This window comes from Trichomycterus rosablanca, chromosome 4 (genome assembly GCF_030014385.1).
Source record: "Trichomycterus rosablanca isolate fTriRos1 chromosome 4, fTriRos1.hap1, whole genome shotgun sequence".
In the NCBI taxonomy this organism is placed as follows: Eukaryota; Metazoa; Chordata; class Actinopteri; order Siluriformes; family Trichomycteridae; genus Trichomycterus; species Trichomycterus rosablanca.
In genome coordinates this window covers 11,102,731-11,127,794 of record NC_085991.1, presented here as the reverse complement: position 1 = coordinate 11,127,794, position 25,064 = coordinate 11,102,731, and the positions used below count along the sequence as shown (strand labels likewise).

The window sequence follows — 25,064 nt, the reverse complement described above, 5'->3', positions numbered from 1 at the left end:
TAAAACGTCCGTACATAAAAGGGTAACGTCGTCCATGTATAGTGTGCACGTTGCAGTCAGTCCACCTGGCAGTCTTAGTCCTGTGATCCATTGGTCCCTTCTCAAGATCTGTGCCAGCGGTTCGATGCAAGCAACGAACAGGAGCGGGGATAACGGACACCCCTGGCGAACGCCAGAGCGAATAGAGATCGCTTTTGTGAGGTGCCCATTTACCAGAATTTTGCTGTGGATATCGTTGTACAGCAATCCCACCCATTTTATAAACCTCCCTGGGAAGCCCATTTTTTGCAGTACCTGGAACAGGTACTGGTGCGAGACCCGATCGAAAGCTTTCTCAAAATCTAAATTTAGAACTAACAGCCGGATGTTTCTGTCTCTCGCAAAACAGATGGCGTCTCGGACCAGCACTAGGCTGTCCGTGATCCTCCTCCCGGGCACGGCACAGGCTTGATCCGGGTGGATGAGGTCCTCTAAAACAGTCGACATTCGACTCGATAAAAGCTTGCTAAAAAGTTTACAATCAAAATTTAAAAGCGTTATGGGTCTCCAGTTCCTAATGTCAGTCTTGTCTCCTTTTTTGTACAACAAAGAAACTATCCCTATCCTAAAACTGTCCGGGAGTCTGTCCAGTCCTTGAAGTTCGTTAAAAACAGTCAATAAATCATGTGCTAAAATATCCCAGAAGGTTTTATAAAATTCTAAAGGGAGCCCATCTCCACCTGGGGACTTCCCTTGTTTAAAACCTTTAAAACATGTCTGCATTTCTAAAATGTTAAAATCTCGGGATAAAAGCACATTTTCATTGTCAATTGTTTTGTCTAAAAACTGTAAAACTTCTTGAACTGTCTCTATTTGCACATTTTTTTCATTGTAAAGGTTTTCATAAAAATTTTCAATCACTTCTAAAATTTTCCTGGTATTGTTTAAAACTTCTCCTCCTTCATTTAAAACGGTGATTGCTCTCTCTTTTTCTGTTATTTTCTTAAAAAAATACCTCGTGCACTTTTCTCCTTCTTCTATGTCCTGCTCCCGACTTCTTAAAATAATTCCTTTAGTTTTAATATTATTTAAAACTGACATTTCATTTTTGACCTCTTTAATTTCGTCACTAAAATCAAAACCAGCGTTTAAAAGGTTAAAATATCTCTGTAGTCGTTTTTGCAGCCCCACCATGCATCTCTTCTCCCTTTGTTTTTTCTCCTTACCTTTCCTTTTAAAAAACCGTCTCGTCCTGTCTTTTACCATCTCCCACCACTGTGCACGTGTATCGTACAAGTCTTGGAGGGTCTGCCAGAGGCCGAACTGTTCCCTGTACTCCCTGATGATCTCCTCGTCTTCTAACAGGGAACAGTTCAGCCTCCACAGCCCTCCGCCTATCGTCACACCTGTGGGGAGTGAAAGAGTGCAAGACAGCATGCAGTGATCTGTAAAGAAAAGGGGGGTTATTCTAGCATCGGTGGGTGGGCAGCCCCTTGTAAAAACGTAATCTATCCTCGAGGCTCTGGTGCCGTCACCACTGAACCAGGTGAAGCCCTCCTCATTTTGATGCAGGGTTTTAAAACAGTCCACTAATTTAAAATCACTGATTAAAGCCTGCAATAAAACCGATGATTTATCTACTTTAAAATCTTCCCCTGCCCCTTTCCTGTCTGCTCTAGATAAAACACAATTAAAATCCCCTCCCAACACTAGGGGAACCCTCCCCAGCATGTGGGGCTGCAGGTCTTCTAAAAGGTCATGACTGTCATTTTTGTCATTAAAACCATACACATTAAGAATGTTAAAATCCCTTCCTAAAAAAGTCAGATTTGCTAAAAGCGCCCGTCCGTCTCTCACCACCGTGCTGCCCTTCACCAAAATATTAGGGTTTTTTATTAAAATGGCAACACCGTCGGCCCGGCTGTAGTGCGAGCCGCTCCAGAGAGAGGGACCCGCAGCCCACCGCTGCTCCCAATCTCTGTATGATTTCAAGAACGGCAAAGCACACTCTTGCAGTAAAAACACATCCGACTTTATGTCATTTAAAAGGGACAGAACACTCTGTGCTCTCAACGCTGCTCTCACGCTTCTCACATTGATGGTGGAGATCGTAAGAGACATGAGCACTATAGGTTAAAAACAGGCGTGATCTTTAAAACCCGGACATTAAAACCACAAAGATACGGTTAAAAGCCGGTTAAAATCACCCTATTTCTTGTGACACCTGCTCCTCCTTGATCTTCATTAAATTGAAGTGTGAGGGGTCGCAGGTGTCCCGCGCGTCCCGGCATGCTGAGCACTGCTCTAGCATGCTTTTCGGCGTGGATGTTTTCAGCTGGAGGCGCAGAAAGGATACCTCATTAGGGGATCCAGCGGACCACAGCCGGTTCAGGTCCTCCGACGAGGAGCTGCCTGACCGCTCTGTGGCCCGCTGTTTCTTCTCTGCCAGGTCTGGCAGAGGAGATCCCGCAGGTCTCTTCGGCACCTGAGCGCTAGGGAGCGAGAGAGTCAGCTCCCCCACTCCACCAGCAGTCACACTCACCTCCGGCACCGTCTCCATAGAGGAAGGGGTTGAGTCTTCCTCTACATTATCATTATCATTATCATTATCATCATCATCATCATCATCATCATCACCATCATCATTGTTCTCTTGCTGTTGCTCAGAGGGAGGGACCTCCGTTACCTGTTCCGACCCTGCCTGGCCATTTGCTCCGCCTTCCAATTCTTGGCCCACTCCTGAGACTGGCTGGGGATTTGAATTTCCCGCCAAAATCTCAGGGCCTGCCTCCTTTTCTTTGTCTCCCTGGGCCTGTGTTTGGGCAGCCATGTTGTTACTTTTCAGTTTGTTGGCAAATGATTTTGGGCAATCCCTGAAGAGATGGTTAGAGTCACCACAGAGATTGCACCTCCTGCCATTGGGACACTGCTCGTACGTGTGCCCAACTTCTCTACACTTTCCACAAACTGTCTCTTGGCATGCTTCAGCTAAATGCCCAAACTTGCCGCATTTGCGACAGAGCTTGGGCATACCCTGATAGAAAATGTAGCCACGGTTCTGTCCCAGCACTATCATGGAAGGCAAATGACTCAGGCCAAGGTAACCGTTTGGATCTTCCCATTGTTTAATTGGGATTCTCCAAGTACAGTTCCATATGCCGTCTTCGTCAACTACCCTTATAGGCTGTCCTGTAACCATGCAATATCTTTTTAGCCAGGTGCAAATGTCCTCTCCCGTCACAGTTTCATTAAACATTCTGACAAACACCATCCTCCTTGAATTGTCAGAAAGTTTATCCACAGTGAACATGGAGAACTGGCTCTTAGCATCCTCGAAACGTTGCCAAAAACATCTAAGCAGAATAGCGGTACAAAAACTCACATCAAAGCCTTTGTTGCCAGGCAGGGTCAAAATACAGTTTATTTCGGTAGGTTTAAAGTTTAAGGTTTTTTGGATCAGCTTCCTGGAGAAATCCAGTCTGGACATCTCCAGGAGCTTACCATCCACCTCCTTAAATATGAAGCGCACGCTGTGGTGCCTCCGCACGCCGGCACGAGCAGCCGACATGCTTGGAGGCACCAACAGCCAAACAAGCAACTAAAAACACTAAAACAATAAATAGTAAAATCAAAGCTAAATGAGCTAAAATAGGAAAAAGAAATTGCACTTACCTGTTGGGATGGTTTCTTTTCTCACCAAAGGCTTGGTGGAACTGGAACACCTAAAGTAGAGAGAAATGTAACCACTGGAGTCCTGTAGCTAGAGGGAATTAAAGCCTACTACCCAAGACTCAATACCCAACAATAGAACGAGTGCAATATCTCCTAAGTGCTTATGACCAGTACCACAACGGTAAAAGTCGTGTAACACTCAGGAGTCGATTGCTGTCTCACCCTCTTGATCTTAGCCAAAAGGCCGAGAAGCGATAACCTGAAATAGGCGCCGGGCCACGGGCCCTACCTTTTGAGGGTCCGGACTAGTGGACGGCGCTGACCGGCCGCCTTCACGCCCACACACCTTCTGTCATTCCACCAGCAAAAGAGCAGCTTTGCAAAGACAAAGCCTTCAAAAAATAAGTTGAACTTGTCAACGTTCCTCTCCACGGAAATCTTTAGTAAAAGGCGAAAGATTTGTACGTGAATGAAGAGAAACTCCAGCCCTGCTCGCCGGTCGCCCAGGCCTCCGTAGGCCACCGGCCGCTCAAGGAAGAGGGCTCGAGGTAGAGCGACGAAAACCTGCAGCAAAAGCGCCCTTGGGTCGTCGGGTGGGTGACGAGGCAGCACAGCCTTTGCCTGGAGAAACACAGGGTGGGGGAAAATTAAGTCTTTCGCCTTTTTTTTTTTTTTTTTTTTTTTTTTAAATAAAATGGAGGGAAAATGAAAAAGCGGGAAAAGCGGGACTCCCTAGCGCAAAAGGACCGAGGAAACCTCGGGCCTAGGCTAGGCAAAGGTCTAAGGCGCCGTACCCCTAATCCCAACAGCTTTCCAGCAGGGGCCAGTCACCAGCATTCGTCAATTACTCTTTCGTTTGACCGTTTATGAGGGTGCACCGTGCCAGGAGGCAATGCAATACCTGGTCGATGCGTGGAGTGGACGGAGCAAGCCCCTCTTCCGACTCCCAGGCCTAAAAATCCATTTAATATATGGTCCTCGGGTAGAGGACGTATCAGATATTAAACTGATAAGAACAGATTTTTACCTCGAAAAAGTTTTTATTGTCACCATTTTACATTTTAAAACATTTTTCTCTCACAATTTTAAAACACATCTTCACATAAAAAACAATAAAACATACTTTAAACATTTTCTTAAAAGCTTTTGTTTGCCTAAAAAGTCAGTGCAGATAAAAGAACATTAAAAAGCTTCTTTCAGTATGTTAAAAGTTCATCTTGTTTTTAAAAGTGAAGAGTAATATCAGTTTAAAATGTTCGAAAAAAATCCAATAAAAAGTCCAGGTAAAACAACGCAAGTAAAACACGTTCCTTTGTGCAAAACCGGGGTGAGTCCTCGTCCTCCTTGCACCACCCCGCTCCTCCGTTGAATCCGGTATCACGTTCTGCAGCTCAGCGGAGATCCTCACCCTGTGCCCGATGCTCCGTCCTTCTCGTGTTCAGTTGGCGGTGCATTGACGGGAGCCATCGCCCGTGGTGGTCTGGACCCCCCTGCGTGTGACCCCAGCCCCCTCCTCCGATTGGCGATGCGCAGCGCCTCCTGCCGCGACGATGTTGCCAGCCGCTCCAACGCGTGCAGGGGCACTGTCACTCGCTTCCCCACCAACAGGTCACGGGAGGTCCACAAGGCGGCTGTCACGCTGGTAAGGGTGAGCCAGAGCGTGGTGAACTCCGCGGCTGGCAATTTTTCTAAGCCCTGACCCACCCCGTTCACCGCTAGCCGGTAAACTCGCGGGTGGACCTCCCCTGCTGGTAGGCTCGGGCATTGTAGCGGGCCGGTTCTGGCCCACAGGTCCCTCGCCACGCTGCACTCCCAGAGCACATGCCGCACGGTTTCTGGCTCGCCACACCCAAACCGTGGGCACGTGGGATTCGTTGCCATCCCCCGGGAGTGCATCACGGCCCTGGCCGGGAGGATCTCATGAGCCGCCATCCACAACAGATCTTTGTGCTTGTTCGGGAGGGCGGGGTGGGCCACGTTCCTCCACACTTGTCTGGCCTCACTCAGACTGAGGCCTGGGACAGGACTCACTTTTTCCCGGTCCTGCACAAAGGAGACGATAAAACGTGCATTAGATAAAATGGTGACATCTTCCTTCTCTAAAACATATTTCTTTAAAAACTTTTTGATAAAACCGTATTCTTTTGTCAGATTAAAAGCAACTGGTGTTTTTAGATCGGGAGTTAAAATACGCAGAGTCCTCAGGTACGACCCCATCCAGAACTTCACCATGGTTGCCGTCTTGTTCTCTCTGGATGGGGTCGTTGCGTATGTCATATGCAGGGCGACAAATTTGCTAGTTAAAAACAGGTGGGGGTCTGGGAGCCCCTTTCCTCCATTTTCGGGTTTTTTCTTGACGACATCTCTTCTTAGCCGCTCCCACTTGGACCCCCACAGGAAATAAAACATCGCCCTCTCCATCTGTAAAATAAAATGTCTGGGGGGACTAAAAACAGAGCACAGTAATAAAACCAGAGGTAAAATCACAGATTTGATTATTAAAATCTTCCCCTCAATGGTCAGTCGTCGTAGTCTCCATAACCCCAGTCGTTGCCTAACTTTCCCTATCTTTTCCGTCCAGTTTCCCCGTCCTCCACCCTCTTTGTCAAATCTTATACCTAAAATCTTTAAATCAGTTTCTTTAAAATCCACGTCCAGGTCTGGTCGTAAGTCACCCCATGGCCCAAAGAGCTGGGCCTCGGACTTGCTCCTATTGAGCTTGGCGCCCGAGGCCCGTCCGTACCAGTCAGTCAAGTCGAGTGCTCTTTGGGCCGATAAAACGTCCGTACATAAAAGGGTAACGTCGTCCATGTATAGTGTGCACGTTGCAGTCAGTCCACCTGGCAGTCTTAGTCCTGTGATCCATTGGTCCCTTCTCAAGATCTGTGCCAGCGGTTCGATGCAAGCAACGAACAGGAGCGGGGATAACGGACACCCCTGGCGAACGCCAGAGCGAATAGAGATCGCTTTTGTGAGGTGCCCATTTACCAGAATTTTGCTGTGGATATCGTTGTACAGCAATCCCACCCATTTTATAAACCTCCCTGGGAAGCCCATTTTTTGCAGTACCTGGAACAGGTACTGGTGCGAGACCCGATCGAAAGCTTTCTCAAAATCTAAATTTAGAACTAACAGCCGGATGTTTCTGTCTCTCGCAAAACAGATGGCGTCTCGGACCAGCACTAGGCTGTCCGTGATCCTCCTCCCGGGCACGGCACAGGCTTGATCCGGGTGGATGAGGTCCTCTAAAACAGTCGACATTCGACTCGATAAAAGCTTGCTAAAAAGTTTACAATCAAAATTTAAAAGCGTTATGGGTCTCCAGTTCCTAATGTCAGTCTTGTCTCCTTTTTTGTACAACAAAGAAACTATCCCTATCCTAAAACTGTCCGGGAGTCTGTCCAGTCCTTGAAGTTCGTTAAAAACAGTCAATAAATCATGTGCTAAAATATCCCAGAAGGTTTTATAAAATTCTAAAGGGAGCCCATCTCCACCTGGGGACTTCCCTTGTTTAAAACCTTTAAAACATGTCTGCATTTCTAAAATGTTAAAATCTCGGGATAAAAGCACATTTTCATTGTCAATTCTTTTGTCTAAAAACTGTAAAACTTCTTGAACTGTCTCTATTTGCACATTTTTTTCATTGTAAAGGTTTTCATAAAAATTTTCAATCACTTCTAAAATTTTCCTGGTATTGTTTAAAACTTCTCCTCCTTCATTTAAAACGGTGATTGCTCTCTCTTTTTCTGTTATTTTCTTAAAAAAATACCTCGTGCACTTTTCTCCTTCTTCTATGTCCTGCTCCCGACTTCTTAAAATAATTCCTTTAGTTTTAATATTATTTAAAACTGACATTTCATTTTTGACCTCTTTAATTTCGTCACTAAAATCAAAACCAGCGTTTAAAAGGTTAAAATATCTCTGTAGTCGTTTTTGCAGCCCCACCATGCATCTCTTCTCCCTTTGTTTTTTCTCCTTACCTTTCCTTTTAAAAAACCGTCTCGTCCTGTCTTTTACCATCTCCCACCACTGTGCACGTGTATCGTACAAGTCTTGGAGGGTCTGCCAGAGGCCGAACTGTTCCCTGTACTCCCTGATGATCTCCTCGTCTTCTAACAGGGAACAGTTCAGCCTCCACAGCCCTCCGCCTATCGTCACACCTGTGGGGAGTGAAAGAGTGCAAGACAGCATGCAGTGATCTGTAAAGAAAAGGGGGGTTATTCTAGCATCGGTGGGTGGGCAGCCCCTTGTAAAAACGTAATCTATCCTCGAGGCTCTGGTGCCGTCACCACTGAACCAGGTGAAGCCCTCCTCATTTTGATGCAGGGTTTTAAAACAGTCCACTAATTTAAAATCACTGATTAAAGCCTGCAATAAAACCGATGATTTATCTACTTTAAAATCTTCCCCTGCCCCTTTCCTGTCTGCTCTAGATAAAACACAATTAAAATCCCCTCCCAACACTAGGGGAACCCTCCCCAGCATGTGGGGCTGCAGGTCTTCTAAAAGGTCATGCCTGTCATTTTTGTCATTAAAACCATACACATTAAGAATGTTAAAATCCCTTCCTAAAAAAGTCAGATTTGCTAAAAGCGCCCGTCCGTCTCTCACCACCGTGCTGCCCTTCACCAAAATATTAGGGTTTTTTATTAAAATGGCAACACCGTCGGCCCGGCTGTAGTGCGAGCCGCTCCAGAGAGAGGGACCCGCAGCCCACCGCTGCTCCCAATCTCTGTATGATTTCAAGAACGGCAAAGCACACTCTTGCAGTAAAAACACATCTGACTTTATGTCATTTAAAAGGGACAGAACACTCTGTGCTCTCAACGCTGCTCTCACGCTTCTCACATTGATGGTGGAGATCGTAAGAGACATGAGCACTATAGGTTAAAAACAGGCGTGATCTTTAAAACCCGGACATTAAAACCACAAAGATACGGTTAAAAGCCGGTTAAAATCACCCTATTTCTTGTGACACCTGCTCCTCCTTGATCTTCATTAAATTGAAGTGTGAGGGGTCGCAGGTGTCCCGCGCGTCCCGGCATGCTGAGCACTGCTCTAGCATGCTTTTCGGCGTGGATGTTTTCAGCTGGAGGCGCAGAAAGGATACCTCATTAGGGGATCCAGCGGACCACAGCCGGTTCAGGTCCTCCGACGAGGAGCTGCCTGACCGCTCTGTGGCCCGCTGTTTCTTCTCCGCCAGGTCTGGCAGAGGAGATCCCGCAGGTCTCTTCGGCACCTGAGCGCTAGGGAGCGAGAGAGTCAGCTCCCCCACTCCACCAGCAGTCACACTCACCTCCGGCACCGTCTCCATAGAGGAAGGGGTTGAGTCTTCCTCTACATTATCATCATCATCATCATCATCACCATCATCATTGTTCTCTTGCTGTTGCTCAGAGGGAGGGACCTCCGTTACCTGTTCCGACCCTGCCTGGCCATTTGCTCCGCCTTCCAATTCTTGGCCCACTCCTGAGACTGGCTGGGAATTTGAATTTCCCGCCAAAATCTCAGGGCCTGCCTCCTTTTCTTTGTCTCCCTGGGCCTGTGTTTGGGCAGCCATGTTGTTACTTTTCAGTTTGTTGGCAAATGATTTTGGGCAATCCCTGAAGAGATGGTTAGAGTCACCACAGAGATTGCACCTCCTGCCATTGGGACACTGCTCGTACGTGTGCCCAACTTCTCTACACTTTCCACAAACTGTCTCTTGGCATGCTTCAGCTAAATGCCCAAACTTGCCGCATTTGCGACAGAGCTTGGGCATACCCTGATAGAAAATGTAGCCACGGTTCTGTCCCAGCACTATCATGGAAGGCAAATGACTCAGGCCAAGGTAACCGTTTGGATCTTCCCATTGTTTAATTGGGATTCTCCAAGTACAGTTCCATATGCCGTCTTCGTCAACTACCCTTATAGGCTGTCCTGTAACCATGCAATATCTTTTTAGCCAGGTGCAAATGTCCTCTCCCGTCACAGTTTCATTAAACATTCTGACAAACACCATCCTCCTTGAATTGTCAGAAAGTTTATCCACAGTGAACATGGAGAACTGGCTCTTAGCATCCTCGAAACGTTGCCAAAAACATCTAAGCAGAATAGCGGTACAAAAACTCACATCAAAGCCTTTGTTGCCAGGCAGGGTCAAAATACAGTTTATTTCGGTAGGTTTGAAGTTTAAGGTTTTTTGGATCAGCTTCCTGGAGAAATCCAGTCTGGACATCTCCAGGAGCTTACCATCCACCTCCTTAAATATGAAGCGCACGCTGTGGTGCCTCCGCACGCCGGCACGAGCAGCCGACATGCTTGGAGGCACCAACAGCCAAACAAGCAACTAAAAACACTAAAACAATAAATAGTAAAATCAAAGCTAAATGAGCTAAAATAGGAAAAAGAAATTGCACTTACCTGTTGGGATGGTTTCTTTTCTCACCAAAGGCTTGGTGGAACTGGAACACCTAAAGTAGAGAGAAATGTAACCATTGGAGTCCTGTAGCTAGAGGGAATTAAAGCCTACTACCCAAGACTCAATACCCAACAATAGAACGAGTGCAATATCTCCTAAGTGCTTATGACCAGTACCACAACGGTAAAAGTCGTGTAACACTCAGGAGTCGATCGCTGTCTCACTCTCTTGATCTTAGCCAAAAGGCCGAGAAGCGATAACCTGAAATAGGCGCCGGGCCACAGGCCCTACCTTTTGAGGATCCGGACTAGTGGACGGCGCTGACCGGCCGCCTTCACGCCCACACACCTTCTGTCATTCCACCAGCAAAAGAGCAGCTTTGCAAAGACAAAGCCTTCAAAAAATAAGTTGAACTTGTCAACGTTCCTCTCCACGGAAATCTTTAGTAAAAGGCGAAAGATTTGTACGTGAATGAAGAGAAACTCCAGCCCTGCTCGCCGGTCGCCCAGGCCTCCGTAGGCCACCGGCCGCTCAAGGAAGAGGGCTCGAGGTAGAGCGACGAAAACCTGCAGCAAAAGCGCCCTTGGGTCGTCGGGTGGGTGACGAGGCAGCACAGCCTTTGCCTGGAGAAACACAGGGTGGGGGAAAATTAAGTCTTTCGCCTTTTTTTTTTTTTTTTTTTTTTAAAGTAAAATGGAGGGAAAATGAAAAAGCGGGAAAAGCGGGACTCCCTAGCGCAAAAGGACCGAGGAAACCCCGGGCCTAGGCTAGGCAAAGGTCTAAGGCGCCGTACCTCTAATCCCAACAGCTTTCCAGCAGGGGCCAGTCACCAGCATTCGTCAATTACTCTTTCGTTTGACCGTTTATGAGGGTGCACCGTGCCAGGAGGCAATGCAATACCTGGTCGATGCGTGGAGTGGACGGAGCAAGCCCCTCTTCCGACTCCCAGGCCTAAAAATCCATTTAATATATGGTCCTCGGGTAGAGGACATATCAGATATTAAACTGATAAGAACAGATACTACACTTGATCTTAGCCAAAAGGCCGAGAAGCGATAACCTGAAATAGGCGCCGGGCCACGGGCCCTACCTTTTGAGGATCCGGACTAGTGGACGGCGCTGACCGGCCGCCTTCACGCCCACACACCTTCTGTCATTCCACCAGCAAAAGAGCAGCTTTGCAAAGACAAAGCCTTCAAAAAATAAGTTGAACTTGTCAACGTTCCTCTCCACGGAAATCTTTAGTAAAAGGCGAAAGATTTGTACGTGAATGAAGAGAAACTCCAGCCCTGCTCGCCGGTCGCCCAGGCCTCCGTAGGCCACCGGCCGCTCAAGGAAGAGGGCTCGAGGTAGAGCGACGAAAACCTGCAGCAAAAGCGCCCTTGGGTCGTCGGGTGGGTGACGAGGCAGCACAGCCTTTGCCTGGAGAAACACAGGGTGGGGGAAAATTAAGTCTTTCGCCTTTTTTTTTTTTTTTTTTTTTTTAAGTAAAATGGAGGGAAAATGAAAAAGCGGGAAAAGCGGGACTTTCTAGCGCAAAAGGACCGAGGAAACCCCGGGCCTAGGCTAGGCAAAGGTCTAAGGCGCCGTACCCCTAATCCCAACAGCTTTCCAGCAGGGGCCAGTCACCAGCATTCGTCAATTACTCTTTCGTTTGACCGTTTATGAGGGTGCACCGTGCCAGGAGGCAATGCAATACCTGGTCGATGCGTGGAGTGGACGGAGCAAGCCCCTCTTCCGACTCCCAGGCCTAAAAATCCATTTAATATATGGTCCTCGGGTAGAGGACGTATCAGATATTAAACTGATAAGAACAGATACTACACTTGATCTTAGCCAAAAGGCCGAGAAGCGATAACCTGAAATAGGCGCCGGGCCACGGGCCCTACCTTTTGAGGGTCCGGACTAGTGGACGGCGCTGACCGGCCGCCTTCACGCCCACACACCTTCTGTCATTCCACCAGCAAAAGAGCAGCTTTGCAAAGACAAAGCCTTCAAAAAATAAGTTGAACTTGTCAACGTTCCTCTCCACGGAAATCTTTAGTAAAAGGCGAAAGATTTGTACGTGAATGAAGAGAAACTCCAGCCCTGCTCGCCGGTCGCCCAGGCCTCCGTAGGCCACCGGCCGCTCAAGGAAGAGGGCTCGAGGTAGAGCGACGAAAACCTGCAGCAAAAGCGCCCTTGGGTCGTCGGGTGGGTGACGAGGCAGCACAGCCTTTGCCTGGAGAAACACAGGGTGGGGGAAAATTAAGTCTTTCGCCTTTTTTTTTTTTTTTTTTTTTTTAAGTAAAATGGAGGGAAAATGAAAAAGCGGGAAAAGCGGGACTTTCTAGCGCAAAAGGACCGAGGAAACCCCGGGCCTAGGCTAGGCAAAGGTCTAAGGCGCCGTACCCCTAATCCCAACAGCTTTCCAGCAGGGGCCAGTCACCAGCATTCGTCAATTACTCTTTCGTTTGACCGTTTATGAGGGTGCACCGTGCCAGGAGGCAATGCAATACCTGGTCGATGCGTGGAGTGGACGGAGCAAGCCCCTCTTCCGACTCCCAGGCCTAAAAATCCATTTAATATATGGTCCTCGGGTAGAGGACGTATCAGATATTAAACTGATAAGAACAGATACTACACTTGATCTTAGCCAAAAGGCCGAGAAGCGATAACCTGAAATAGGCGCCGGGCCACGGGCCCTACCTTTTGAGGGTCCGGACTAGTGGACGGCGCTGACCGGCCGCCTTCACGCCCACACACCTTCTGTCATTCCACCAGCAAAAGAGCAGCTTTGCAAAGACAAAGCCTTCAAAAAATAAGTTGAACTTGTCAACGTTCCTCTCCACGGAAATCTTTAGTAAAAGGCGAAAGATTTGTACGTGAATGAAGAGAAACTCCAGCCCTGCTCGCCGGTCGCCCAGGCCTCCGTAGGCCACCGGCCGCTCAAGGAAGAGGGCTCGAGGTAGAGCGACGAAAACCTGCAGCAAAAGCGCCCTTGGGTCGTCGGGTGGGTGACGAGGCAGCACAGCCTTTGCCTGGAGAAACACAGGGTGGGGGAAAATTAAGTCTTTCGCCTTTTTTTTTTTTTTTTTTTTTTAAGTAAAATGGAGGGAAAATGAAAAAGCGGGAAAAGCGGGACTTTCTAGCGCAAAAGGACCGAGGAAACCCCGGGCCTAGGCTAGGCAAAGGTCTAAGGCGCCGTACCCCTAATCCCAACAGCTTTCCAGCAGGGGCCAGTCACCAGCATTCGTCAATTACTCTTTCGTTTGACCGTTTATGAGGGTGCACCGTGCCAGGAGGCAATGCAATACCTGGTCGATGCGTGGAGTGGACGGAGCAAGCCCCTCTTCCGACTCCCAGGCCTAAAAATCCATTTAATATATGGTCCTCGGGTAGAGGACGTATCAGATATTAAACTGATAAGAACAGATACTACACTTGATCTTAGCCAAAAGGCCGAGAAGCGATAACCTGAAATAGGCGCCGGGCCACGGGCCCTACCTTTTGAGGGTCCGGACTAGTGGACGGCGCTGACCGGCCGCCTTCACGCCCACACACCTTCTGTCATTCCACCAGCAAAAGAGCAGCTTTGCAAAGACAAAGCCTTCAAAAAATAAGTTGAACTTGTCAACGTTCCTCTCCACGGAAATCTTTAGTAAAAGGCGAAAGATTTGTACGTGAATGAAGAGAAACTCCAGCCCTGCTCGCCGGTCGCCCAGGCCTCCGTAGGCCACCGGCCGCTCAAGGAAGAGGGCTCGAGGTAGAGCGACGAAAACCTGCAGCAAAAGCGCCCTTGGGTCGTCGGGTGGGTGACGAGGCAGCACAGCCTTTGCCTGGAGAAACACAGGGTGGGGGAAAATTAAGTCTTTCGCCTTTTTTTTTTTTTTTTTTTTTAAAGTAAAATGGAGGGAAAATGAAAAAGCGGGAAAAGCGGGACTCCCTAGCGCAAAAGGACCGAGGAAACCCCGGGCCTAGGCTAGGCAAAGGTCTAAGGCGCCGTACCCCTAATCCCAACAGCTTTCCAGCAGGGGCCAGTCACCAGCATTCGTCAATTACTCTTTCGTTTGACCGTTTATGAGGGTGCACCGTGCCAGGAGGCAATGCAATACCTGGTCGATGCGTGGAGTGGACGGAGCAAGCCCCTCTTCCGACTCCCAGGCCTAAAAATCCATTTAATATATGGTCCTCGGGTAGAGGACGTATCAGATATTAAACTGATAAGAACAGATTTTTTTTTTTTTTTTTTTTTTTTTTTTTTTATTAGAAAAATATTTTCTTCATTACATCATTCAGTCCACAAATAACCACCACCACTCCCCACTCTAGTGCTCATTGTCCATGTGTCTCTCGCTACCCTGGCCTACCCTCCCCTTTTTCCAAAAGAGGGCTGGCTTTTTCCAGTTTCTTGAGGAAGATTTCGAACAGGGCCCTCGGAGAGCGCCAGGCTCTCTTCTTGCGCAGACACCAGTTTCTTCTTCCCCAGAGAACTTTTTTGGCGGTGGAAATTACTAGCCACTGCTTGCTCTGCTCAGCTATTCCTTTTCCCAACAGGACCAGGTCTTGACTCCAAGGGGGACCCTTCCCCCCCGACCACCAGTCCAGCACCAGGTCCCAAAAGGCCGCTACCTCCGGGCATGTCCACAGAGCATGAGCGATTGTTTCCTCTTCTCCACACTCTGCTGGGCAAAGCGGAGTTACACGCTGCCCGTGCCGGTGCAACCTTTCCCGTACTGGAAGCCTTCCCAGGGCAGCCAGCCAGTGGATGTGTTTGCTCTGCCCATCCAGCCACTTGGGCTGCAATGATTTCCAGTTCACGTCTCCTCTCGGCCTGTCCCCTGGAAGTCTTGCAACAAACTCGCTCAGCCACTGTTGGTACAGTGCTCGGTGTTTCAAGACTGAATCTTGCACCAAGCACCACCGGTATTTTCTGACATATTTCTTTGCTTGGCTGTAATGTTCAGGGGCTTCTTCGGACCACGGTTCGGTCCCACGCCATGGCACGACCTCTCGGAGGGAGAAGCCGAACCAGAACCTGGCAAACAGGGACGCCGGGTGTCCGGCGCCCCCCCGGACCAAACCCGCCAGGTTGGCAATGTACAGTGCCATGAGTTTCAGGTGCGCGCAGACCATGCCCCTCCCCCCCCGGCTTGTGTCCAGGTACATTGTACCTCGCGACACCAGTTCAGCCGTACCACTCCACACAAAACGGAACAAAATCCGCTCTAACCTTCTTCCCAACTGGTAGGGGATCGGATACATATATGCCAGGTGGACCAGTCTGGCCATGAGGTCGCACTTCACTGCAATCACCCGTCCCAGCAGGGTCAGGTTTCTTGAGGCCCACTTTGCTGCCCTCACCTGCACTCCTACCAAGGCTTCTTGCCATGTTTTGCGGGCACCACCAGTTCGCCAAATGCGTAGCCCTAGGACCCGGAGGCCATCCTCACAGCGAGCATAGCCCTCTGGAGCGATCTTCCTATCTTTCCATGCTCCAAGGAACATAATCGACGATTTGGCCTTGTTCACCCGGGCCCCAGTGGCGGCTTCAAAATCCGACAAGACTTGGTCTATGGCTTGTAGGTCACCTTCTGTACCCAGGAAGGCGGTGGCGTCATCCGCGTAGGCCGAGACTTTCGCGCTGACTCCCCGTCCCCCAGGGATGTGGAGACCTTTGAACTTGGGCTCAGCTTGCAGTCTTGCGAGAAGAGGTTCCAGGTACATCACATATAAGAGCGGAGACAGCGGACACCCTTGTCTGACCCCTCCGACCTGAGCGACTGGTCTCGACAGATGGCCGTTCACTCCCACCCTACTTATTGCTCCAGCGTATAACAGGCGGATCCAGGCTACGAAACTTGGGCCAAAGCCCATTCTCTTTAGAATTCCAAAGAGGAAGGTATGGTTGACCCGATCAAAAGCCTTTTCTTGGTCTAAATTTAACAGAGCTAGCGGGAGATTCCGCTGCTGGGCCCATGCCACTGCGTCCCGGATCAAGGCCAAGTTGAAAGCGCTTGTCCGACCCGGGATTGCACAGGTCTGATCCGGGTGGATCACTGAACTGATCACCCTTCTGAGCCTTAGCGAGAGGAGCTTAGCTAAAATTTTGTAGTCTGTGCCGAGCAGGCTGATGGGCCTCCAATTTGTCAGATCTCTTTTGTCCCCTTTTTTGTGGATTAGAGTGACCTGGCCCGTCCTTAAAGTTGTAGGTAAAAGGCCTCTCTCGATTGCCTCAAGGTAGACTTTTAATAATTCTGGACCTACCTCTGGCCAGAAAGTGATGTACCACTCCACTGGAAGCCCATCACCCCCTGGGGAGATGCTCTTCCGCATTGCATACACCGCCTGTTCGATTTCCTCCAAGGTGAGCGGAATTTCTAGCTCCTCCTGCTCGTCGGCCGGCAAAGCCTGGCGTAGGGCACCCTCAAAGCCAGAGGCCCCGCCTTCCAGCACTGGCCTCTCAGCGAAGAGGTCCCCGTAAAAGTCTTGGACCATCTCTAGCATGCCCTTCACTGTTTCTTCGCGCCTTGTCCCCTTCACTAGCTCTGCCATATAGGCTTTCTGCTGACGTGCCCTGACTTGATTGAAGAAGAAACGGGATGGGCGCTCGCCCTCCCGGATCTTCTGAAGCCCGGCTTGAAGGCAGTAGCTCCGCGCCTTGGCCTCATACCAGGCTCGAAGGGCGGTGCTCGCCTGCTTCATCGCCTGCACATCTCCGTTCTGCCATGCCTCTTGTAGAGCTTCAGACCACTCTTTGGCTCTTTGCCTTTTAACTCGAGCCTGTTCTTTTCCCCACTGCTGACAGAAGGCTGCAGTTCTTTTCTTGCAGTCTTCCCACCAGTCTCCCTGCGTGCTGTAAAGGCCCTTCAGGGCCTTCCAGCTCTGCAGGAGGCTTCGGAGTGTTTGGCAGAACTCTGGGTCACCGAGAGAGGAGACATTCAGCCTCCATCGCCCCGGACCCCATGACTCTGTCCCTGTCTCAACGCTGGCGGCCACTAGGCAATGGTCCGAACTCCAAAACGGGCAGAGCGTCCCCTGGCTTACCTTAACCTTCTCCCGGACAAACAGGTAGTCCAAACGGGAAGAGTTCCCCCGGGTATTTCTCCAGGTGTTACAAGGGGGACCTGGTCCTGCAGTTTTCATAGCGTCTTTCAAGCCAGCGCCGGCTAGGAGGGCGCTGAGGTCTCGGTCTTTTCCGACCTCAATGTTAAAGTCGCCCCCGACCCACTTCTCTCTGTTAGTGCAGAGCAGCGGCTCCAAAATCTGGAAAAAGCCAGCTCTCCGTCCCGCAACTGCTGGCGCATAGACGCACACCGCCCTAAACGGAACGCTCCGCCAGTGTCCGTCCACGACCAGCACCCTCCCTGGAACCACTACTATCCCTTCCCCCACTACAAATTCCCAGGATCTGAAGAGGATCCCAACCCCATCCGCTTTCCCCTCCCCCGGCCCCCACACTGCGGGGCCTGCCTTCCAGTCCTTAGAAAATCGATCTCCCTCGTCTTTCGTACGCAGGTGGCACTCTTGCAAAAAGACGACGTCTACTTGCTGATCCTCCAGTGTCTGGAAAACAGCGCAGCGTCTCTTCTCCTGCCTTAGGCCCCTGACGTTCAGAGTGGCCAGTGTCAGACACGCTGGTCCACTCTGCCCTGGTCCCCTCCCCTTCATTTTGTTGTTTCACCCCCCCCTTCCACTCCTCCCTGGTCGGGCCTATGCCGCCCTCTCCCCCTACCCAAACCTTTTAAAGACCGCACTTCCACCCCTTTCTGTCTCCAACTGTCGAGGGACGCGCTATCGCTGTCAATGAGCTCCTGCTCCTTGTCTTCCTCTGAAGAGTCCTCGGAGCTCAGCTCTTCCTCGTTTGTGCCCTCCTCATCCCTTGTATCTTCCTTTGGGGCCTCCTGCGGCCCTATCTTGGTCTTCTTCCTGCCCTTCTCGCCTGGACTCTCAGCGCTGGGGTTCCTGCGTCGGCTGGGCGCTGGAACACTGTCCTTCCCCGCCGTCATGGTCTGATCCTCTGCCTCCTTTAACTCAGCCCAGCTCCTGGAGACTGTGCCTCCCTGTGGCGTTTCTTCCACCTGGTCTTGCCTGGTGAGCTGGCTTTCACGGGTGCTCCCTTGTGCTTGCTCTGCCTCCTCCGACCTTGGTTCGCTTTGGGGGTGCTCGCTGTTCTGGTTCTGGAGTGGGGGTTCCGGCTCCTCCGTCTCTCTCTCCAGGTTGGTGCTAAACAGGTTGGTCAGAGTACCTCTCTCTCTAGGGCAGGAGCGGTACAGGTGACCATCACTCCCGCAGAGGCTACATTGCTTTGGGGCCGTACAGCTCGCTGCTAAATGGCCCTCCTGTCTGCAGAACCGGCACCGCAATCCCTCGCAGTTTTCTTTAGTGTGCCCACGCCCCCCGCATCGTCGACAATAAATTGGCTGTCCTGGGTACCACAAAAAGCCTCGGTTGGGCCCAATCGCGAAGCTTCCTGGCGGGTGCAATCGCCCATCAGGAGAACCGGGATCTTTTCGCAGCTTAACCATGTACTTCCGCCTTCCAGACCAAATGCCAAAGCGGTCTCGGAGCATTTCGCCCTCCGATACCGTCTCGCAGTAGCGCCCCAGGAACGACCGGATGACTTCTTCTGGCAGTAAGGGGTTGTACGCATGGAAAACAAGGGGTACCTGTTCCATGGCGAAAAGCGGGTTGATCCTCAGTCCTTTCAAAGCCTGATGATCCGGAGAGGTGTTGCACCTCTCATGTACGTCGATGCAGCAGCGAAGGGAAGTGAAGGTCACGTCGACGAAACCAGCCCTGGAAAAATCCTGCAGGCAAAACACAGCACTGGGCAACACTCCAGCCAGCTCCCGTAGAATCCGCAACACGACCCATTCTTTTCCAAACCGTCTCCTAGTCTCCTCACCAGCATCTTCTTGTAACTTAAACCTTAACGAGTCCTTCAGCCGCGCCGTCTTGGCCGGCATTCCGTCGCCTCCTCGCACCATCTTGATCTTAGCCAAAAGGCCGAGAAGCGATAACCTGAAATAGGCGCCGGGCCACGGGCCCTACCTTTTGAGGGTCCGGACTAGTGGACGGCGCTGACCGGCCGCCTTCACGCCCACACACCTTCTGTCATTCCACCAGCAAAAGAGCAGCTTTGCAAAGACAAAGCCTTCAAAAAATAAGTTGAACTTGTCAACGTTCCTCTCCACGGAAATCTTTAGTAAAAGGCGAAAGATTTGTACGTGAATGAAGAGAAACTCCAGCCCTGCTCGCCGGTCGCCCAGGCCTCCGTAGGCCACCGGCCGCTCAAGGAAGAGGGCTCGAGGTAGAGCGACGAAAACCTGCAGCAAAAGCGCCCTTGGGTCGTCGGGTGGGTGACGAGGCAGCACAGCCTTTGCCTGGAGAAACACAGGGTGGGGGAAAATTAAGTCTTTCGCCTTTTTTTTTTTTTTTTTTTTTTTTAAAGTGAAATGGAGGGAAAATGAAAAAGCGGGAAAAGCGGGACTCCCTAGCGCAAAAGGACCGAGGAAATCCCGGGCCTAGGCTAGGCAAAGGTCTAAGGCGCCGTACCCCTAATCCCAACAGCTTTCCAGCAGGGGCCAGTCACCAGCATTCGTCAACTACTCTTTCGTTTGACCGTTTATGAGGGTGCACCGTGCCAGGAGGCAATGCAATACCTGGTCGATGCGTGGAGTGGACGGAGCAAGCCCCTCTTCCGACTCCCAGGCCTAAAAATCCATTTAATATATGGTCCTCGGGTAGAGGACGTATCAGATATTAAACTGATAAGAACAGATTTTTTTTTATTTTTTTATTTTTTTTTTTTTTACAAAAGTTTATTTACACACATTTTCACACAAAACAAACTATTTACAGAATAATAATTTTCATTTCTTTCCCACCACCGTTGTCACATTCATTGTAATCATCATGTTTTTTTCCCATACACATATCCCATATTCTTCCCCACTTTTCCTTCCCCTTTTCCCACCCCAAGTCCATTTCATCTTCTTTCATTCTTGTCTTCATTTCCCATTCGGCTTTCTTGACTATCCCCATCACTCCCTTTCCTTTCCCTTCCTTCACTTCGGCCTGTCTATCCTCCCATATCCCTCTCTTAACCAGGCTTATTGTTAGCCACAACATGAATCTGCTTCTCCCTTTTCCCATTCCTCCTATTCCTTTGTCTACAACCTCCCATGTTACTCTAAACCCCCTTCTTATATTATCCAACCATGTTCCCACCTTTTGCCATACTTCCCTAGCTACCTTACATTCCCAAAATACATGTATTATTGATTCCTCCCTTCCACACCCCTCTCTCGGACACACATTTGTCTTGCTTATCCCGTGTCTGTACATTATTTCTTTTACTGGTAATTTCCTGTGTACTATTTGCCAGTTTATATCTTTTAAACTGTTTTCCAGCCCTAGTGGTTGTACTCTTGTCCACACTGTCCCTGCTTCTATTCTTTTGTTGCTTTCTCTTACCCTTCTACTCCTAACTTCCTCATATACTCTTTTGTGACTTGTGCATATGTTTCTGTCTTTCCCCTCTCTATTTACCTTTAACCACTTGGCAGCCTGCCCATAATGCCATGGCAGCTGCTCCGCCCTTGGACCTCTGTTGTCCCACTCCATGACACCCCGTGCGTGGTATGCGAAATATAATTTTAGAAAGTACCATCCTGGGTGTTGTCCCTCCTTTGCTAGCTCCTGCATTATGTTTGCCACAAAAATACAGTCCAATTTTAATCCTACATCTAAAACCCCTCTCCCCCCTTCCTCTATTTTCCTATACATTATCTCCCTTGTTACATATTCATACTTTCCTCCCCACATGAACCGAAATACTTCCCTTTGTACCCACCTCCTTCCACTCACTGGTAGTGGATAGATGTATGCCAGGTACATCAGAAAGGGAAGCACCTCCGTTTTAATTATCAGACTCCTCCCTATATACGACAGTTTCCTCCCGGTCCATAGTCCTAGCTTTTGTTTCACCTTTATTAACCTCTCTCCCCAATTCAACCCTGCTGCTCCCTGGTTTTCAAATTTTACCCCTAGAATCTTTATTGGCCCTTCACTTACCTCCAACCCTCCCACCAAATCTTTTCTATCTTTCACTGTCCCAAAAAATTTTAACTTACATTTTTCCCTATTCAATTTCGCCCCAGACCCCATCCCGAATTTTTCCACTATGTCCAATGTTCTCTCTATATCACTATCTATTCTACCCAAAATTGTCATGTCGTCTGCATACTGTGTTACCTTCACCCTATACCCACCTGCTCCCGGCACCAAAACCCCTACTATCTCCCTGTCTTTTCTAATCTTTTCCGCCAGCGGCTCCATGTACATTATGAATAGAAGTGGCGATAACGGACACCCCTGTAATATACCCCCCTCTGTCTCAAAACTCCTCCCTAGATACCCGTTCATATTTACTCTACTGTATGTCCTTCTGTACATTGTTTTAACCCATCTGACCAGTTTTTCTCCCATCCCCATCTTTTCCATGACTCTAAACAAAAATTCCCTGTCCACCCTGTCGAACGCCTTTGATTGGTCCAGGCTTGCTATCATCAATGGCAGCTTCCGGTCTCCTGACCATGCCACCACGTCCCTGATGAGCTGTAGATTCCACCTTGTGCTTCTACCCTCTATTCCACATGTCTGGTCTACATGTATGACATGTGGCAGTGCCTTCCTCAACCTCCCTGCCAATATTTTCGCCATTATTTTACTGTCCACCCCCAACATCGATAATGGCCTATAATTATCTAAATTTTCCCTTTCCCCCTTTTTGTATATTGGTGTTACTACCTCTGTCGCCATTGTTCCTTTCATTTCCCCTTTCTCCAGTATTTTGTTAAACACTTCTGTTAGGTCTCCGCTTACCTCCTCCTTAAACCTTTTGTAAAACTCTCCCGGTATTCCATCTATCCCTGGTACCTTACCCTTTTTCAGACTTTTTATTGCCTCCTTCACCTCCTCCTCCCTTATGCTTTTATTTATTTCCTGCTTTATGTCCCTAGGCACCTCCTTTTCTAGTTCTTTTATAAATTCATCCCCTACTTCTACCTCCACTTCCCTCTCCCTAAAATACCTCCTATAATACTCTGTCCCTATCTGCAGCATCTCCTCATTTTGTACTTTTACCTGTCCCTGCTCATCCCTTATTCCCTCTATCCCTCTCTCTTCTCTTCTTTCTCTAGCTTTCCCTATCCAATATGTATCTACTCTTTCCCTTCTCTCCCTAAACTCCTGTCCTGCCATTAACATATACTTCTCTGCTCTTCCCTCATATATCTTCCTTATCTGTCCCTGTACTATTTCTACTCTATCTCTGTCCACCTCCTTCCCTTCGTTCTCTTTCTCCTTTTCCTTTGCTAGTTCCCCCCACATTTCCCTTAAATTCCCCTTTTCCTCCTTTATCCTCTCCCTACTCTTCCATAGCCCCCACTGCTTTATCCTTTTCTTCGCTATCTCCCACCACTCTATAATGCCCTCACACAGCCCTTTTAATCCCCTAACCCCTTCCCAAAACACTCTAAATTCCTCTTCTATCCCCTTTTTCTCTAATATTTTGACATTTAATTTCCAGTACCCTGTCCCATATTTTCTTCCTCTCACTTTTACCTCAGCCATCACCAGGTCATGGTCAGAAAAGTTCACACTTCTTGTTTCCCCTGCCACTACTTCCATACTTCTGCTCACGAGAATCCCATCCAGTCTACTTTCATCCCCCCTTGTATTCCTCCATGTTGGTCCTTCCATTCCCCTTCCTACCTTCCTTCCTATGTCCACTAACTTATGTGTTTTAATTATATCTGCAATTATTCCTGTTACTTCGTCTCCTGCTCCTGCCAGATTAATATTAAAGTCCCCTCCCATAACCAAAAAATTACTTGTTGCACCTAATAGCTTGACATCCTCGTAAAAAACCCTTTTGTCTTTTAAATGTTGTGGTCCGTATATATTCAAAATCCTCATCTTTACACCCCCCCAACGTAAATCCACTCCAACCATCCTCCCCACTTCACCTCCTATAATTTGTTTAATGTTCATTTCCCATCCCTTAAACAAAATCCCAACTCCACTTGAGTGTACCCCCCCTATGGACCACACAGATTTCCCCCTCCCCCAATCCTTTTGAAATCTTTTAATGTCCTTTAAATCCTTTAGATGCGCTTCCTGAATAAAACAAATGTCCAAACTTAAATCTTCTATGAACCTAAAAACCAAATTTCTTTTTTCCACATTTTTCAGTCCTCTGGTGTTAAACGTCCCTATTTTTAGTGTCCTTTCCATACTGTTTTTCTTTATGTCTGTTCCATTCCGTTAGTCCCTTCATCGCTCCCTTGAGTCTTCCTTAGGTCTTCTGACCCTGTTACAGTATTCATACTCACCCCTTCTGCTCCGGAGTATGTCATAGGTATTTTCTGTACCTCATCGTTTAGACTGTTTAGTATGTCTTCATAGAGCTGCTCTGTCTCCTCTTCCTCTCCTTCCATTATCTGGCTCCAGCTTATCCCTCCGGGGCGTGTTCTTCTAACTGGTCCAGCCCCCAGCTCATCCCCAGTAAATGGGCGTTTGCCTGCCGTTTGTTGCTCCACCTCCCTACAGGGGGCACCTTCTTTCTCTCGTCCCTCTTTTGCCTCTTGTGTCTCCTTCTTTCCTTTTCCTTCCTTCAGCTCTTTGGTTTTCTTTGTCTTCGTTCCCGCTCTTTTCTCAGACGTCAGTGCGATTGGTTCAGCCTGTCCTGCTTCTCCACACACCTGCTCCTCCCCTATTGTTCCATGTGCTTCACTCTGTCTTTTCAAACTTTTTGCCTCCACCTGCGTTTCCATTTCTCCTTCCAAAAAGTCTGAGGAGAACAGCTCCGCGAATGTTCTTTTCTTTGTGGGGCAGCTCTTGTACAGGTGGTCTTCACCATCACACAAGCTACATTTCTTGGGGCTTTTGCAGTTAAAGGTTCCGTGCTCCTCTGACCCACAGTGTCTGCATCTTTGGCTGCTTGTACAGGTAGCCTTTGTGTGGCCTACCGCTCCACACTTCCAACAGTGCATAGGTTGTCCCGGGTAGAAAAGAAAGCCTCTATGTGGCCCGATCGCAAAGGATCCAGGAGGATGTGCCACTCCACCCGGAGCCCCCGGATCTGGTCGGAACTTTACCCTGTACCTTCTCCTCCCATTCCATATTCCAAACTGGTTGAGTACCTTCTGTCCCCCTTCCACATTTAAACAGTATCTTTGCAGGTAGTGCTTAATGTCTTCCTCCTCAACAAACGGATTGTACATATGTACTGTAACATTAACCTCCTCCCAGATGTACATCGCTCTCACCTTTAGTCCCCCGATGGCCGGATGATCTTTTCTTCTTTCCCACGTAGCTAAAAAGTCTTGGCATGTTTCCATGTCTTGGTAAGTGATATCCACGTAGCCAGCAGACGTAAAGTCTTGAAGACAAAAGATGTTTTCCGTCTGTTGCCTACAAATGTCTCGTAAGATTCCTTGTACAATTTTCTGTAAAGTAAATCCAGCTCTCTGTGCCTCGGTGCTTGTCTCATTCAATTCAATTCTGACAGAATTTCTAAGCCGCATCAACCTGACCGGCATACGCACATTGTTGAACGCCATCTCTGATAAGAACAGATACTACACTTGATCTTAGCCAAAAGGCCGAGAAGCGATAACCTGAAATAGGCGCCGGGCCACGGGCCCTACCTTTTGAGGGTCCGGACTAGTGGACGGCGCTGACCGGCCGCCTTCACGCCCACACACCTTCTGTCATTCCACCAGCAAAAGAGCAGCTTTGCAAAGACAAAGCCTTCAAAAAATAAGTTGAACTTGTCAACGTTCCTCTCCACGGAAATCTTTAGTAAAAGGCGAAAGATTTGTACGTGAATGAAGAGAAACTCCAGCCCTGCTCGCCGGTCGCCCAGGCCTCCGTAGGCCACCGGCCGCTCAAGGAAGAGGGCTCGAGGTAGAGCGACGAAAACCTGCAGCAAAAGCGCCCTTGGGTCGTCGGGTGGGTGACGAGG

General features: G+C 49.0%; 14 non-coding genes and 2 pseudogenes across 14 annotated transcripts; all 16 read right to left on the bottom strand.

Moving 5' to 3' along the window:
• Positions 1–4,024: 4,024 nt before the first annotated feature.
• LOC134312732 (U5 spliceosomal RNA) lies at positions 4,025–4,139 on the bottom strand. The gene has a single exon (XR_010011649.1). It is a non-coding gene; the product is annotated as a U5 spliceosomal RNA (small nuclear RNA).
• A 379-nt stretch (positions 4,140–4,518) lies between these two features.
• Positions 4,519–4,692, bottom strand: LOC134313469 (U2 spliceosomal RNA; annotated as a pseudogene).
• A 5,734-nt stretch (positions 4,693–10,426) lies between these two features.
• On the bottom strand, positions 10,427–10,541 carry LOC134312730 (U5 spliceosomal RNA). Its single transcript, XR_010011647.1, has one exon. It is a non-coding gene; the product is annotated as a U5 spliceosomal RNA (small nuclear RNA).
• A 376-nt stretch (positions 10,542–10,917) lies between these two features.
• Positions 10,918–11,108, bottom strand: LOC134313243 (U2 spliceosomal RNA). The gene has a single exon (XR_010012133.1). It is a non-coding gene; the product is annotated as a U2 spliceosomal RNA (small nuclear RNA).
• A 117-nt stretch (positions 11,109–11,225) lies between these two features.
• LOC134312729 (U5 spliceosomal RNA) lies at positions 11,226–11,340 on the bottom strand. Its single transcript, XR_010011646.1, has one exon. It is a non-coding gene; the product is annotated as a U5 spliceosomal RNA (small nuclear RNA).
• Positions 11,341–11,716: 376 nt separating this feature from the next.
• Positions 11,717–11,907, bottom strand: LOC134313261 (U2 spliceosomal RNA). The gene has a single exon (XR_010012149.1). It is a non-coding gene; the product is annotated as a U2 spliceosomal RNA (small nuclear RNA).
• A 117-nt stretch (positions 11,908–12,024) lies between these two features.
• Positions 12,025–12,139, bottom strand: LOC134312728 (U5 spliceosomal RNA). Its single transcript, XR_010011645.1, has one exon. It is a non-coding gene; the product is annotated as a U5 spliceosomal RNA (small nuclear RNA).
• A 376-nt stretch (positions 12,140–12,515) lies between these two features.
• LOC134313260 (U2 spliceosomal RNA) lies at positions 12,516–12,706 on the bottom strand. Its single transcript, XR_010012148.1, has one exon. It is a non-coding gene; the product is annotated as a U2 spliceosomal RNA (small nuclear RNA).
• Positions 12,707–12,823: 117 nt separating this feature from the next.
• LOC134312727 (U5 spliceosomal RNA) lies at positions 12,824–12,938 on the bottom strand. The gene has a single exon (XR_010011644.1). It is a non-coding gene; the product is annotated as a U5 spliceosomal RNA (small nuclear RNA).
• Positions 12,939–13,313: 375 nt separating this feature from the next.
• Positions 13,314–13,504, bottom strand: LOC134313259 (U2 spliceosomal RNA). The gene has a single exon (XR_010012147.1). It is a non-coding gene; the product is annotated as a U2 spliceosomal RNA (small nuclear RNA).
• A 117-nt stretch (positions 13,505–13,621) lies between these two features.
• Positions 13,622–13,736, bottom strand: LOC134312726 (U5 spliceosomal RNA). Its single transcript, XR_010011643.1, has one exon. It is a non-coding gene; the product is annotated as a U5 spliceosomal RNA (small nuclear RNA).
• Positions 13,737–14,111: 375 nt separating this feature from the next.
• Positions 14,112–14,308, bottom strand: LOC134312597 (U2 spliceosomal RNA). Its single transcript, XR_010011578.1, has one exon. It is a non-coding gene; the product is annotated as a U2 spliceosomal RNA (small nuclear RNA).
• Positions 14,309–19,168: 4,860 nt separating this feature from the next.
• Positions 19,169–19,283, bottom strand: LOC134312725 (U5 spliceosomal RNA). Its single transcript, XR_010011642.1, has one exon. It is a non-coding gene; the product is annotated as a U5 spliceosomal RNA (small nuclear RNA).
• A 378-nt stretch (positions 19,284–19,661) lies between these two features.
• Positions 19,662–19,858, bottom strand: LOC134312601 (U2 spliceosomal RNA). The gene has a single exon (XR_010011582.1). It is a non-coding gene; the product is annotated as a U2 spliceosomal RNA (small nuclear RNA).
• Positions 19,859–24,576: 4,718 nt separating this feature from the next.
• LOC134312656 (U2 spliceosomal RNA) lies at positions 24,577–24,714 on the bottom strand (annotated as a pseudogene).
• A 117-nt stretch (positions 24,715–24,831) lies between these two features.
• Positions 24,832–24,946, bottom strand: LOC134312724 (U5 spliceosomal RNA). Its single transcript, XR_010011641.1, has one exon. It is a non-coding gene; the product is annotated as a U5 spliceosomal RNA (small nuclear RNA).
• Between the last annotated feature and the right edge of the window lie 118 nt (positions 24,947–25,064).